The sequence below is a fragment of the Vulpes vulpes genome, chromosome 3, assembly GCF_048418805.1.
Source record: "Vulpes vulpes isolate BD-2025 chromosome 3, VulVul3, whole genome shotgun sequence".
NCBI classification, from domain to species: Eukaryota; Metazoa; Chordata; class Mammalia; order Carnivora; family Canidae; genus Vulpes; species Vulpes vulpes.
The window spans coordinates 137,375,268-137,388,472 of NC_132782.1; the positions used below are offsets into that span (position 1 = coordinate 137,375,268).

Here is a 13,205-nt window from a genome sequence, read left to right on the forward strand (position 1 = left end):
ACAGCTAAACATTTTGGGGACAATTGGAGAATTCCAGATGATCTACATATTACATGATATGATATGCGATATTAGGAAATTAATATTAATTTTCTTAGATGTGAAAATGACATTGTAGTGATACACAAGAAAATTATTGGTTTCAGCTCAGGTCATGACCTCAGGGTGATGAGATCAAGCCCCATGTCAGACTCCTCACTGAACACTGAACATGGAGCCTGCTTAGGATTCTCTCTCTCTCCCTCTGCCCCCGACCCCTTTCCCCCCATTTGTGTGTGCTCTCTCTCTCTCTCTCTTAAAAGAACAACAACAACAACAACAACAACAACAAAAAACCAATCTGGCAACATTTTTATGTCTCTGCTCCTTTTATGCCTCTGCCCCTTGCCTCCATCCCCATCACCACTCTCCTACTACAAGTCCTTATCATCTCTTTCCTGGACTATTGCGGTGGCTTCCTAAGTAGTTGCCATATTCAGTTTAAATCCCCTCCAAGCCATCTGCCAAAGATTACCTCCTGAAACTCAGCTCTTACCATTTTCCTACCCTGCTTCCCCCTCCCTCTCCCCCATATGGTAAAGTCTGAAAACACTTGGCAAACAAGGCCCCAAACTTGTCACACCATATTCTCATTCAATGCTTTCTCCTGCCACCTCATAGCCTGTGCTCTGCCAGGGGTCACAACCACAAATGCCCGTGGGGAGGGCCGTGAAGAAAACAATAGGGGGTATGGGGTTTGGAGTGGACTGGGGAGAAAGATCTGCCTCTAAAGGGGGTAGCTATTATTCAAGGTCAGTTGAATGTGGGCCCAGTGTTACTAAAACTTACATTTCCTTTTTTTTTTTTTTAAGATTGTATTTATTTGAGAGAGAGAGAGAGAGAGAGAGAGCACACGAGCAGGGGAAGGGGCAGAGGGAGAGGAAGAAGCATACTCCCCACTGGGTAAGGAGCCCCATGCGGGACTCCATCCCAGGACACTGAGATCATGACCTGAGCCAAAGGCAGATGCTTAACCGAGTGAGCTACACAGGTGCTCCTATATCTTTGCATTTCCAGTAAGTCAAAAATAAAGGTTTGTATATGAATTCTCCTCATTTTAAACACTAACAAGTAATTTTTAAACAAACACTCTTCAGGCTGAAAAAAAAAATTGTGGGCTGCAGTGGGTGACTCCTCCATGAGTGAATGTTTATTTTTTTCATACTGACCTCGTGTCATTCTTCCAGTACTCCAGAATGTTCTCCATCCTTTTCTCTCAAAATCCTGTGAATCCTCAAAACCCAGTAAGCAAGGCCATTCACCTTCCCTTACTCCCCCAGGCAGAGCCAGTGCTCCCTCTTTAGAGTGCCTCACCATTTGTACAAGCCTCCATTCTAGGATTTGTAATGGAATTACATGTTTATTTGTCTGTCTTCTCCTGATGGTTCTGAACCCTCGTGATTAAAAGCTGCATTTTACTTACTGTCTCCCCAGTGCTCTTCATGGAGTCCAATATATTTCAGCATTTGATGAGCATCTGTCGATTGAGTTGCAACCTGTTAAAAGTAATGCTATAGAAGAAATTTTGACATGGCTTCTGTGGCACCTAGTTGGAACTGTACTTAAGAATGTCAATAATCCAGGGACACGCGGGTGGCTCAATCAGTTAAGTGTCTGCATTTGGTTCAGGTCATGATCCCAGGATCCCCTGCATCAGCCTCCCTGCTCAGTGGGTCACCTGCTTCTCCCTCTCCATCTGCCGGTCTCCCTGCTCATGTGCTCGCTCTCTCTCTCTCTCTCTCTTTCTCTCTCTGTCAAATAAATAAAATCTTTATAAGCTTGGATTTGGAGTCAGACTGATCAGGATTTTAGGTAAGGTTCTAATACTTGTAGTTCTATGTAACATTAGGCAGGTACCATGTCCAACAGCCATGTTTTTTTTTTAATCCAGAAAATAGGGATGATGATCACTATTATAATCCTGTTTTGGGGGGAGTCAGTGATTCCTGTAGAGCATTAGCACTGTGCCTGGAACATTCTAAGCACTTTGTAAAGGTTGACAATCATGTGCTTGGTTGTGTAAGTATGATTTGAGGTTTGGATGATGGTTTCTTTGGCTCTTCTGTAACACTGTGGTGACTTAGGATAGGGTGACCCAGATTTACCCTAGCCAGGGACTTTGTCAAGGTATCATCCTTTGTTTTCTTTAATTTTACCTGTCAGCTCCATTAAATTATAGAAAGGACTTTGAGACCATTGACCTTTTGTCACATAGTAGATCCAGTATCCTGCAGCAGAGAGCATTATCTCATAAAATAAATTAACATTTTTATCTCATAAATACACACTTATTTCATGGAATTATAGAACCATCATTTCTTACTTAGGTTACAACAGCTCCCAGTGTGTCTTGGGATCTTGTACTCCCTGATTGGCCACCTTCCAATCAGGTCCCACACAGAACCAAAGTGATCTTTTAACACTAGGATCACAGAATGTCATTCTGTTTTGAATTTCCCAGTTTCCCACTGTACTTAGAATAAAATGCAAACTCCTTACCATAGCTTTGAAAGCACTACCTGACCTGGGCTGGATTGTCTATCTGACCTCGTTTCCTGTCATTCACACTGCATAGGTCATTACATTCCTATAAATTTGCTGTCCTCCTGCCTGGGCTGCCTTTTCTCTAGATCTTCATGTCATTCATCCCTCATATCACTTTCTCAGAGATCTTCCTTCACCTCCCTATCCAATATTTTTCCTCTCATTAGTTTCTATCCCATTATCCTACTTTATTTTCTTCAGATTACTAGTATTTACTAGTAACTGGTATTTACTGTATTTACTAGTATTTGCTAGCATTTACTGTATTTACTAGTAACAGGTATTACTAGTAATATTTTATTTACTGCATTTACTGTAACTGGTATTATTTGTTTATTCGAAACTCCATGAAATCAGGCATCTTATCTATCTTCTATTCTTATCACTGGGAACAGAGCCTGGTATATTTCATGTTCTCCATATATATTTGTCAAATCGATTGGTGAAATTTATACACAAAGCACATCTATAGAGTTCAGTAGATTTCAACTTTTTAAAACAGAAGACTCTTATTCAAACATAATATTTGGCTTTAAATTATTAATTTGTAAAAAAAAAATTATTAATTTGTGTGTTTGTTCAGATCTTTTTTGCTGATTTCTTGACAAGCAATTGGAGTCTTTACACATAACAAGTTCTTAGCAAATACTTAGCAATTTAACAAATCTTTATTCAACAAGAGCTACCACCAGGGGGAAATCTGCCCTCTGACCAGTAGCTGTAGATGGTGAGAAAATCTGGCTGGAGAAGAAACAGACCGGAACTCAGAAGACAAGGGCAGGCAGGAGGCACTGAATGTTCTGGAAGCACAGCTCCTCCAGGACTTCCCCACAGCTCTGCAGAGAGAGGCAGTAGGAAGCAAAAGAGGCAAGGCCATCATTTGGAGCACCTGGAAGCAGCAAGACAGGGTTCTTTAATGCCAGCCTGGGCTGCAGAGAAAAGCTGTTTGGCCTGGAGCTGCCCTGGGCCAGTGGCTGCAACACTGAAGAGATGGCAGTGGGGGTGGCAGTAGTAATGGTGGTACCAAAAGAACAACATCCCAGAGAAGTCCTGACATGTAAAGCCTCCTTCCCCCAGGATTAAGCCATGAGGGATTGGGAAGGAGGCAATGAGTGCAGTGACAAGCAAGTAGCAGTGTAGAGGGCATTTGATGCTTCACCTTCTCCTGGGTGACAGGAAGGGATTCGGGGACCTGGAATTCCAGCAGTTGAGCATGCGTGGTCTGGGTCAAAACTATCGGTTTCATTGTTGTTTAGGTTTTATTTCTCTTTCAGTATCATTTCCAGGGATTAAACAAATGTATGCAGAGATGACAGAGATGTTGGAATTCACACCCAAGGACTTCAAAAACAGTTCTTATAAATGTGTTTGAGAATTTATAAGAAAAAAGGACTCAGATGAGTAGAGGAAGATCTCACTAGAGAACTGGAAACAAAAAAGAAACCCAATTAGAAATCCTAGACCTTAAAAATAAAATACCTGGAATGAAAAAAAATCACTAGATGAGCTTAACAGTAAATTGCATTCTACAGAAGAGAAAAAATAGTGAACTTGAAGACAGGGTAATATAAACTATCTAAACTGAAGCACACATAGAGCAAAAAGGCTAGAAAAAAAAATGAACAGTCTCACTGAATTGTAGTGTAAATGAGGTGGCCTGACATCTTGTGAAACTGGAGTCCCAGAAGAAGAGGAGAGGGTGATTGGGATAATATATATATATATTTCAAGAAAAAAAGCTGGAAAAAAAATACAAATTTGATGACATATTAATACATGAGTTTTATAAGCTCAATGAACTACAAGCAGGATAAAAATGATGAAAACCACTTCCAGGCACATCATAGTCAAATATCTGAAAACCAGGGACTGAAGAGAAACATCTTAATAGTGGACAAAAGGAAAAAACTCATTCTGCACAAGACCTACGGGGGCAATAATCTGACTTCTCTACATGCTAGAAGACAATGTGATAACATTGTTAAAATGCTGAAAGAAAGAAAACCTGCTAACCTGAAATTAGAAACCCAGTGAAAACATCCTTCAAAATAAAGGGAGTAAGAAGAGAGAGCAAGAGCAAGAAAGAAAGAAGGGAGAGAGGGAGGGAGAAAGGAAGAAAGAAAGAATGAAAAAAAATTGCCAAATAAAAGCTGAGAGAATTTGTCAATAGTAGACATGTACTTTAAGAAATGTTAATGTCTTCAGGGTGAAGGGAGTGAAACCAGATGGAAACTCAGATCAACATGAAAAATGAAGAGTCCTGGAAATGGTAGATATGTGGATCAATAGAAATTTGTTTTTCCTTGCTTATTATTGAATGAGTGTCACTCTTAATTGTAGAGCCGAGTTCTTGGTAGACACTGCAGTTTTCTGGGAATCAGGAAATCTGGGGTCTGGTCCATTTCTGTGACCTTAAATAAATGCCTTAATCTCTTATCTTGGTTGGATCATGCACCAAGTAGAATTCCAATACTTGATATTTTTCTCTTTTAGGTAAGCATTCAATAAATGTTTCCTTTTATCATTGCCTCAAAAGAGCTATCTACCCATTGCTTCTCAAATTTAGCACGCATCATATGAATCACCTGGGAATCTTGTTAAATTCAACTACAATAGTAAAGTCATTGCGGGGTTACTTGGGTGGGTCAGTGGTTGAGCATCTGCCTTCAGCCCAGGTTGTGATCCCAGGGTCCTGGGATCGAGTCCCTGTTTCTCCCTCTGCCTGTGTCTCTGCCTCTCTCTGCAAGTCTCTCATGAATAAATAAATAAAATCTTAAAAAAAAAATACAGTCATTGTGGTATTGGCAAAAGGACATAAAAATAGGTCAACAATATAGAGTAGAAATATATTCTTTTTTCCTCTTTATTTTTTACTTTATTTTTTTTTATTTTTTTTTCCTCTATTACTTTTAACCTATTATTCTTTACATTATACCTTATATCCAAGCAGCTTTCTTTTAAACTGTACATCTCTATGACAACGGAGATGTTTATATACATCTGTCTTATAAACTCATTCTTATCTTTATATTCAGTTTTATAATCTCTGTCTTTTAATTGCAGTGGCTAATTTAATTACATCTAAATATCATTACTGATGTTGAGTTTTACATCTACTTTCTTACTATTTGTTTTCTTCCATCTGTTTGTTTTGTCCTATCTGGTTTTGTTTTGTTTTGTTTTTAATTCATTTGTTTCTCCTTTCCTTCCTCCTTTTGTATTTGTTGAGATTTTTTTTTTTTTAAGATTTATTTAGGGACACCTGGATGGCTCAGTGGTTGAACATCTTGCCTTCAGCTCAGGGTGTGATCCCGGGGTCCTGGGATTGAGTCCTGCATTGGGCTCCCTGCAGGAAGCCTGCTTCTCCCTCTGCCTGTGTCTCTGTCTCTCTCTCTGTGTGTCTCTCATGAATAAATAAATAAATAAATCTTTAAAAAAAAAGATTTATTTATTTTAGAGTGAGAGAGTGAATGAACACAGGGGAAAGGGACAAAAGGCGAGGGAGAGGGAGAGGATCACAAGCAGACACCTTGCTGAGCAGGGAGCCTGACATAGGGCTGGATCCCACAACCCTGAGATCATGACGTGAGCCTAAATCAAGAGTTAGATGTTTAACTGACTGAGCCACCCAGGTGCCCTGAGAATTTTTAAGTACTCTATTTTATCTCCTCTGTTGGCTTAAAAGCTGTACCTCTTTTATTTTTTTATCTGATCTAGGGATTGCAACATGTGGAGTCTACTATGATTTCATATTCTATCACTACCCATGTAGTATAAAAAACTTACTAAAGTATATTTCTTATTCCCCAACTTTGCACTATAGTTATCGTATGTCATGTCATACTTCCTTATATGTTAAAAGCCCCACAATTGTTAACTTTTTTTGCTTTAAATAGCCAATTATCTTTTAAAGAAATTAAATAACGTCGATATTAGAGCAGTCCTGAAAAATGTTCTAAGTTTACTCTCTGTTTGCTGTATTTTACTAATGCCATGTGTGAGGTCCTTTATAGCCTCTACCTGCTGGGTTAGGTGAAGCAGTCCTTCAGCAGAATCACCTCTGCTGGCCCAGTGGCTATTCCTCAGAATTTCTTCACAATTCACACTAGAAAAACAGGAGAGCAGGATGCCTAAAAGGAGGGTGAATGCTGGCCAGGGGATTGGGAGAATAAAGCCTTTTTAAGTCTATATTTTAAAATCTCATTAAGCTTCACTTTTTATGAAGTATAATTTGAAGAAATACATTTGTTTTCAGAAAGCAAGTTATGAGGCATTTGGGGGTTAGTTACCCAGAGGAATGCTGAAAATTTTGAGTTGTCAGTAATTCCAGAAAGCAAAATGCAAATACTAAAGAGTAAGTCTGTAATTGAAATCCCTAGACAAAGGAAGGACCTTTGCTTCCTCCCAGGGTCATCTTGTATGGGAGTAAGGAGGTTTGAAGAAAATATGTCATTGGTGATTTAATAATATTTGACTTGGGAGTTTAAATTTTTGTAATTTTAATTTTTCTTACATAGAAAACAGAGATTGCCTTAAATCTGCTGGTGACATATTTGGGTTAAAATTGCTATGAACAACATTCTATACGCTTCCTAATCCCCTCAGTGGTTGCAATGACTGTGCCTCTCTATTAAAATATATGTTTGCATTGTACTTTAAATTTATATTTCCTTTGGACATTGTCAGGTTTTGTAGGAATTGAAAGCTTGTCAAAGTTTCTCTATGATGGGAATAGAAACCTTGCTAATATCTGAATCACACTGAGCATAAAAAAAAAAAATGGGGGCCATCTTCACATTCAGTACCCTTTCCTGGCATAGAATGACAGAGTATTGGTATGAAAAGGACTGCTTTTTTTTTTTATATATATATATTCAAAGTGTTATAAGTATCATAGTCCTTCATCTTTGGAAGTACTGTGGCTTTCAGGGTCACTGGCTGTGTGTCATATTCCCATGGAGAGCACAGTTCATCGACTGTGGTTATTTTTTGCATTCTTGATATTGTTCATGGCTGTTTTACCTCATGAATGGTGTGACACTTTTCATTTTAAAAAGGCTCTCATGTTTGTGATTACTGTGGTCAAGTTATTGGATCTGTGGCTGGCCTTGCCCCTGTCCACCGGCTTGAGCTCGCAGGAAAGTGGACATAGTTGTCAGTGTCATGATGCTATTCTGTTTGGTGAAACACAATTTCAAAACTGATGGCTATCCAAAAAACTTCTGATATAAGAATTATTATTTTTTTGTTTTGAATTCATGAAACAGAAATACAGACTGTGAATAATGACTGTGAGTAGCCTTCTGTGAGGAATGTCCTCACTGTTAGCACCTGCAGGAAGGAAGATAGCATGTGCCATACTAGTTTTATAATATTAGAATTTGCACAGAATGATGGCAGGAAGACAAACTGGGTTTTATTCCTTACTGGTTATTATTGGTTGATTATACTCCTGTGAGGGCTTATGATACTAGATGAAACCACGTGAAATTGCTGTTTGCATAGGTGATTGTATGGCTCTAGGAAACAAGAAATATTTTAATTAGTTTTCTCAACATCATTGTGAGCCTGCCACAAATATTTTATATTAATACATATATTTGAAAATTGAAATTTGAAATGCAAAATTCATTTGTTCTCACCCTTGCTGTGTTTTTACTCTTTATCATTGCCTCCTTGGTCTTGAGGAAATGAAGATTCTATATACAGAAAATCTGACATTTGTCATTCTGTAGCCCCTTGAGAGGTAAAACAAGTAAAAATATGAATATTACCTACTCAGTCATGGGTTAAAGGCATCTTTAGATCCTTCTAACAATAATTTAAACTTGCAGCAGCAGTTCCTTTGTGAATGTTTATGAATTCCTTTTTCTATAGAGAAGACAATTTCATCTTGGGAATATATTACAAGTATTGAAATGTCTTTCCCCTCCCCCTGCTTCATATTTCTCCATTTGCAGTTTCATCTGTAGAAAGAAAAAAAAAGGAGCTCTGATAGCTTCTGCTGAGACTTTTCAGTAGAAAATGCATCATAAAAGAAAAGGAAGAAACAGCTATTTTGAAGGCTGAGTTTCTGAAATTACGCGTAGGCAAGTTAAATTTCAGATGTCATCCCTGAGAGCCGAAAGTAAACACAGTTGATTTAATCATGTTAATCAAAATGTATTTGCATTCAAGTGTTCTTATGTATCAGTACTTCTGGCTGGATTTAAATTATATTGACAGAAAACACCCATTTCCTCACATTTTCAAATACCAAGCAGGTTTTAGAACCTGGTCTACAGCATGGTTGTTTTTGGAAAAAAAATGTAATTCAGCCAAGGCTGATCTTGTTTTTCCTTTATTCTTTAAGCCAGAAGCAATTACTTTTCATTTCAGGATTAAGCGGCTGTACCATTGCCATTCGTCGCCGGGGTTCCTGGTTTCAGCATGTCTCGTTGGTTCTAAGCCAGGTGTTCAGGTAGCAAGCAGCTGTAGCTGGGAGTGCCTCTCCGGCCTGCATTCCTTGGCCACGAATTTTGCAGCCCTGTTTATCTGATGAAGACCTCCCCACAGCGAGTTGCTCATGACACTGTCACACAGGCCTTAATGAATGATATGGAAAGATAGTGAATATTTTTCCTCCAGGAATGCCAACCAACCCCGAATGCCAACCAGTCCCTGCACTTTGGCCACTCACTGCAAAAGCCTGGTGCTGAGATCTGATGAGACCTGTCCCACATAAATCACATTCTACCAGGATGCCTGCAAGTCCTCTCGCTGAGGCTGTCACCCAAGCCTGTTCAGAGAATCCTTAACGATTTCGTCTGCACAGACGTTGATTCTCATTTCTCTGCACTAATTATTTACTTCAGTTTATGCTTTCAGTCTGTAAGTATTATCGCCATCTTCAGCACGCAAAGACCTGTCTTCCTTCTCTTGAAACCATGACTTCACTTGAGATAGCTTGGGGTGGCTTTAGAGCATGACTTTCTCACTATTTCGTGTGTCTTCACACGGTAAATTCCTTGAAAGAGGAGACCTGAAAATTGGTAATACTTTATATAGACAGAAAGTACCACCAACAACATTTGGACAAAAAAACTGTTGTTGTTGTTGTTCTTAGTAATCGAGAAAATTTGCCTTAATGTGTTCAGAAGACTCTAGATCATTTGCTCTAACATATGTCTCTTCTCCTTTCCCCTGCCTGCCCTCTGCTGGAACTGCTAATGAGCAATAAGAGGGCAAAAGCAGGACGCTGTGTGGGAAACACAGGAAAATAGGGACTTGTCTGATTGAAAAGCAAGTTGGGTAACCATGATTTGTGAGTTCACAACCTAGATCTTTGAAACTCCTCGTTATTTGCCCTTGGATAACTAGTAGTCTCATTACAAGACGCCTTATGGGTTCTGCTGTGCTTGGGGATGTGACTCTACCTACTGGCATGAGACGGACCAAATGACCTTGTGTGTCTTCTACTCTTCTATGCTTCTTCCATCTCTCTCTTGCAAACTTCCAATAGATGGCACATACCTAAGCCAGAGAGCGCCCAAACATGAATGCCCTCCTGTTTACCAATCCCTCAAAACCTTCACCACCCTCAGGTGTAACAGACATTTTCAAGGATCTGGCAAGACTGCCAGTTTGGTAATGCAATGCAGAAGGTAAGTTTGAAACTCTAGACTGGTTTCCTGTTTCAAAGGACAGCAGGATATGACAGCTGCTGAGGCAGCCCATTTGCCCTTGGAGAGGAGAAGCAAGAGTGATCTCTAGATGACCTCTCCCTCCTGCTGGCTCAGGGATGGTGTGAGCAGTCCCACTGCCCCTCCTGCTCTTGGTCTGATGGCTACATCTTATGAAAACAGGGAGGAAAAACATGTTTTTTGCTTTTGTTTTATTATTAAAAGAGGCATTCTCTGGAGAGGCAGGATCCATTAGCTGAACCCATTTCAATATCTATGGTTAATTAATTTAGGCAGCTTTAATGTGCTTTTATTATGTAGCCTTTAAAAGCAATTCTGGTAAATGTCCATCCCATAAATAGTAGCACTACTTTATATGTATGATATCCTTTTTGGAAAGGTGAGTCTGAATTATTATCCAGATATTAATTTGCACACAACACTGTCCAGACAATGCAAAAAATGCTTCCTCATAGTTTGGACATTGTTTGATACATTTTGAAATGGGAAAAACTGTCAGATATGACACTCCATGATTTAGGTCAGTTAATAAGTCAGCCTGGTTGCCTCCCAAAGCATAACTTTGAAAATCAGTTTTCTACAATAACTGAATAATTGACTTCCCCATATAATTCTGTAAATTAAACACTAGACTTTGAATTACTAGAAGAAATAGCACAGTTAGCCAATAAACCTTTCTTATATAACGATAGTGTTTTAATTTATTGTATGCATTAGTGTTTATTCATGGCTAAGATTTCATCAATCAGTTTCCCATTTAAAAAAAAGATGTCCCTGAAAAACAACAGTGGAGAAATGCTGAGTTCCAAAAACAATGTTGTAAAAGGCAGCAGGCTTAGCATTTTGGGCACATGTTTAACTCAATTATTATAGTCAATACTCATCTGGCTCCAAGTATAAACCCATGTTTTTTAAGGATCTACTTTATGAACTGACTTTCTTGTAATGTTAGGGTTTAAATAAGAAAGTATTTAAATTTCGGGACGTCTGGGTGGCTCAGTGGTCTAGTGCCTGCCTTCAGCCCAGGTCCTGATCCTAGAGTCCTGGGATCAAATCCCACATCTGGCTCCCTGCATCAAGCCTGATTCTCCCTCTGCCTATGTCTCTCTCTCTCTCTCTCTGTGTGTCTCTCATGAATAAATAAATAAAATATTTTTAAAAATTAAAAAAATGAAATTATTTAAATTTCATTATTTAAGAGGTGTGCTGTATTTGTTCAAAATTATAACAATGTCTGATATTATTTTATTTTTATTTTATTTTTTGATATTATTCTAAAATATTTATTTTGCTGCTTTGATGGGCTTCTACACTGCTTTAGATTTTTAATTTTGTTTACAGTGGTACATTTCTTTTTTTTTTTAATTTTTATTTATTTATGATAGTCACAGAGAGAGAGAGAGAGGCAGAGACACAGGCAGAGGGAGAAGCAGGCTCCATGCACCGGGAGCCCGACGTGGGCCAAAGGCAGGCGCCAAACCGCTGCGCCACCCAGGGATCCCTACAGTGGTACATTTCAATAGTTGGCTTCAGATTAAATGAATACTAGTATTTTTATTAATTAGTTCTTTCTGAAAATACTTTGACTGAAAATTACTCCACAATAGAACCCTTAAGGATCACTAGCACGATAAATATTACTTTTAAATTATTTATTCATCTCATTCATTCAACAAAATTGTATTAACACATAACAGGACTGACTTGTCTCTACATAGGATAGGCGTAGGATAGGAGCCCATAATATTTTTAGGGACCTGTGTAAATGTTTTAATTTCTTTTAAAGTCAGAAGGAGAAAAAAAGAAATCTTAGGTCAAAGAAAATGTTTAAATATATAATATTAATGTATTCATCTTTTTACTAACATGATCATAAAATATAATTTGTAATATTTTTTATGGCAGAAGAGGTCCATGTAGTCTAAAGTTCCCAGAACCTCTGAAAGTCATAATGCAACCTATGCCAAATTTCATCTATACTAGATTCTAGAGATAAGAGGATGAGTAAGACACAATTTTTATGCCCTGAGCAGTCACAGCCTAATGAAGGAAATGGACATAAAACAGTTCACAATGTGGTTTCCTTGAAGTTGTTTGAAATAGTAGTAATAGCTTGAGGAACACAGGTGTTTTACTACAAAAAGTCATTGTTTGAAATAGTTATAGCTTGAGGAACACAAATGTTTTACTCCAAAAGGTCACTTAGCACATAGACCTGGTCTTAACCTTCTTTCAGTTAAATTTACACAAAATAGGATTTGCATATACTTTAATGGTACATAGCATGACTGCACGTTTGTTCATTTTAAATACCACGGATATTGCCATCCAGATCTGTAAGTGCAAATGCTCTCATTTTACAAGGAACTTCATTAACAGGGCCACAAAGAAATGCTGGGTCCTCCATATTGCTGGTTCAATGAAGAAAATTAGAAATGTCTCCCTAGCTTAGCAAAGCTTACTTATGTCTTTTGGAATTGTACTGAGGCTTCAGAAATGGAACAGAATCTTGGCTGCACTTTCTCTTTTCATATAATTTCTCGTTTATATGAGATTCATCATTTAGTTTTTCAGTTACTGTTTCTAATGTCATAATTGGGGTAGTCAGAATGTTCTAAACCTAAATCTTCCTCACTAATATTTGGGCCCACTTCCACATTTTTTTGTTGTCAGTTGGAGAACGATTTTTGATTACTTTTTATTTTTAGAGCAATTTTACCTGCATTATCTGATTATATACACAAAAGCTTTTTGAATAAGAATGGTGTCATAGGACCTTGGAAAGAGCACAGGCTCAGACAAATCTGGATGTGAATCAGAATTCCATCACCCAAGCTGTATGACCTTGGTCAATTCATTTAAGCTCATTGCATCTCAGCTTCCCCATCTATAAAATGGCAATCATTATGCACGTGTTACAAAGTTGCTGTAGAACTAAAA

General features: G+C 38.3%; 1 long non-coding RNA gene across 1 annotated transcript in view; it reads left to right on the forward strand.

Moving 5' to 3' along the window:
* LOC112924415 (uncharacterized) overlaps positions 1–13,205 on the forward strand; it is a 97,148-nt gene that overhangs the window by 65,805 nt on the left and 18,138 nt on the right. The window lies entirely within an intron of this gene.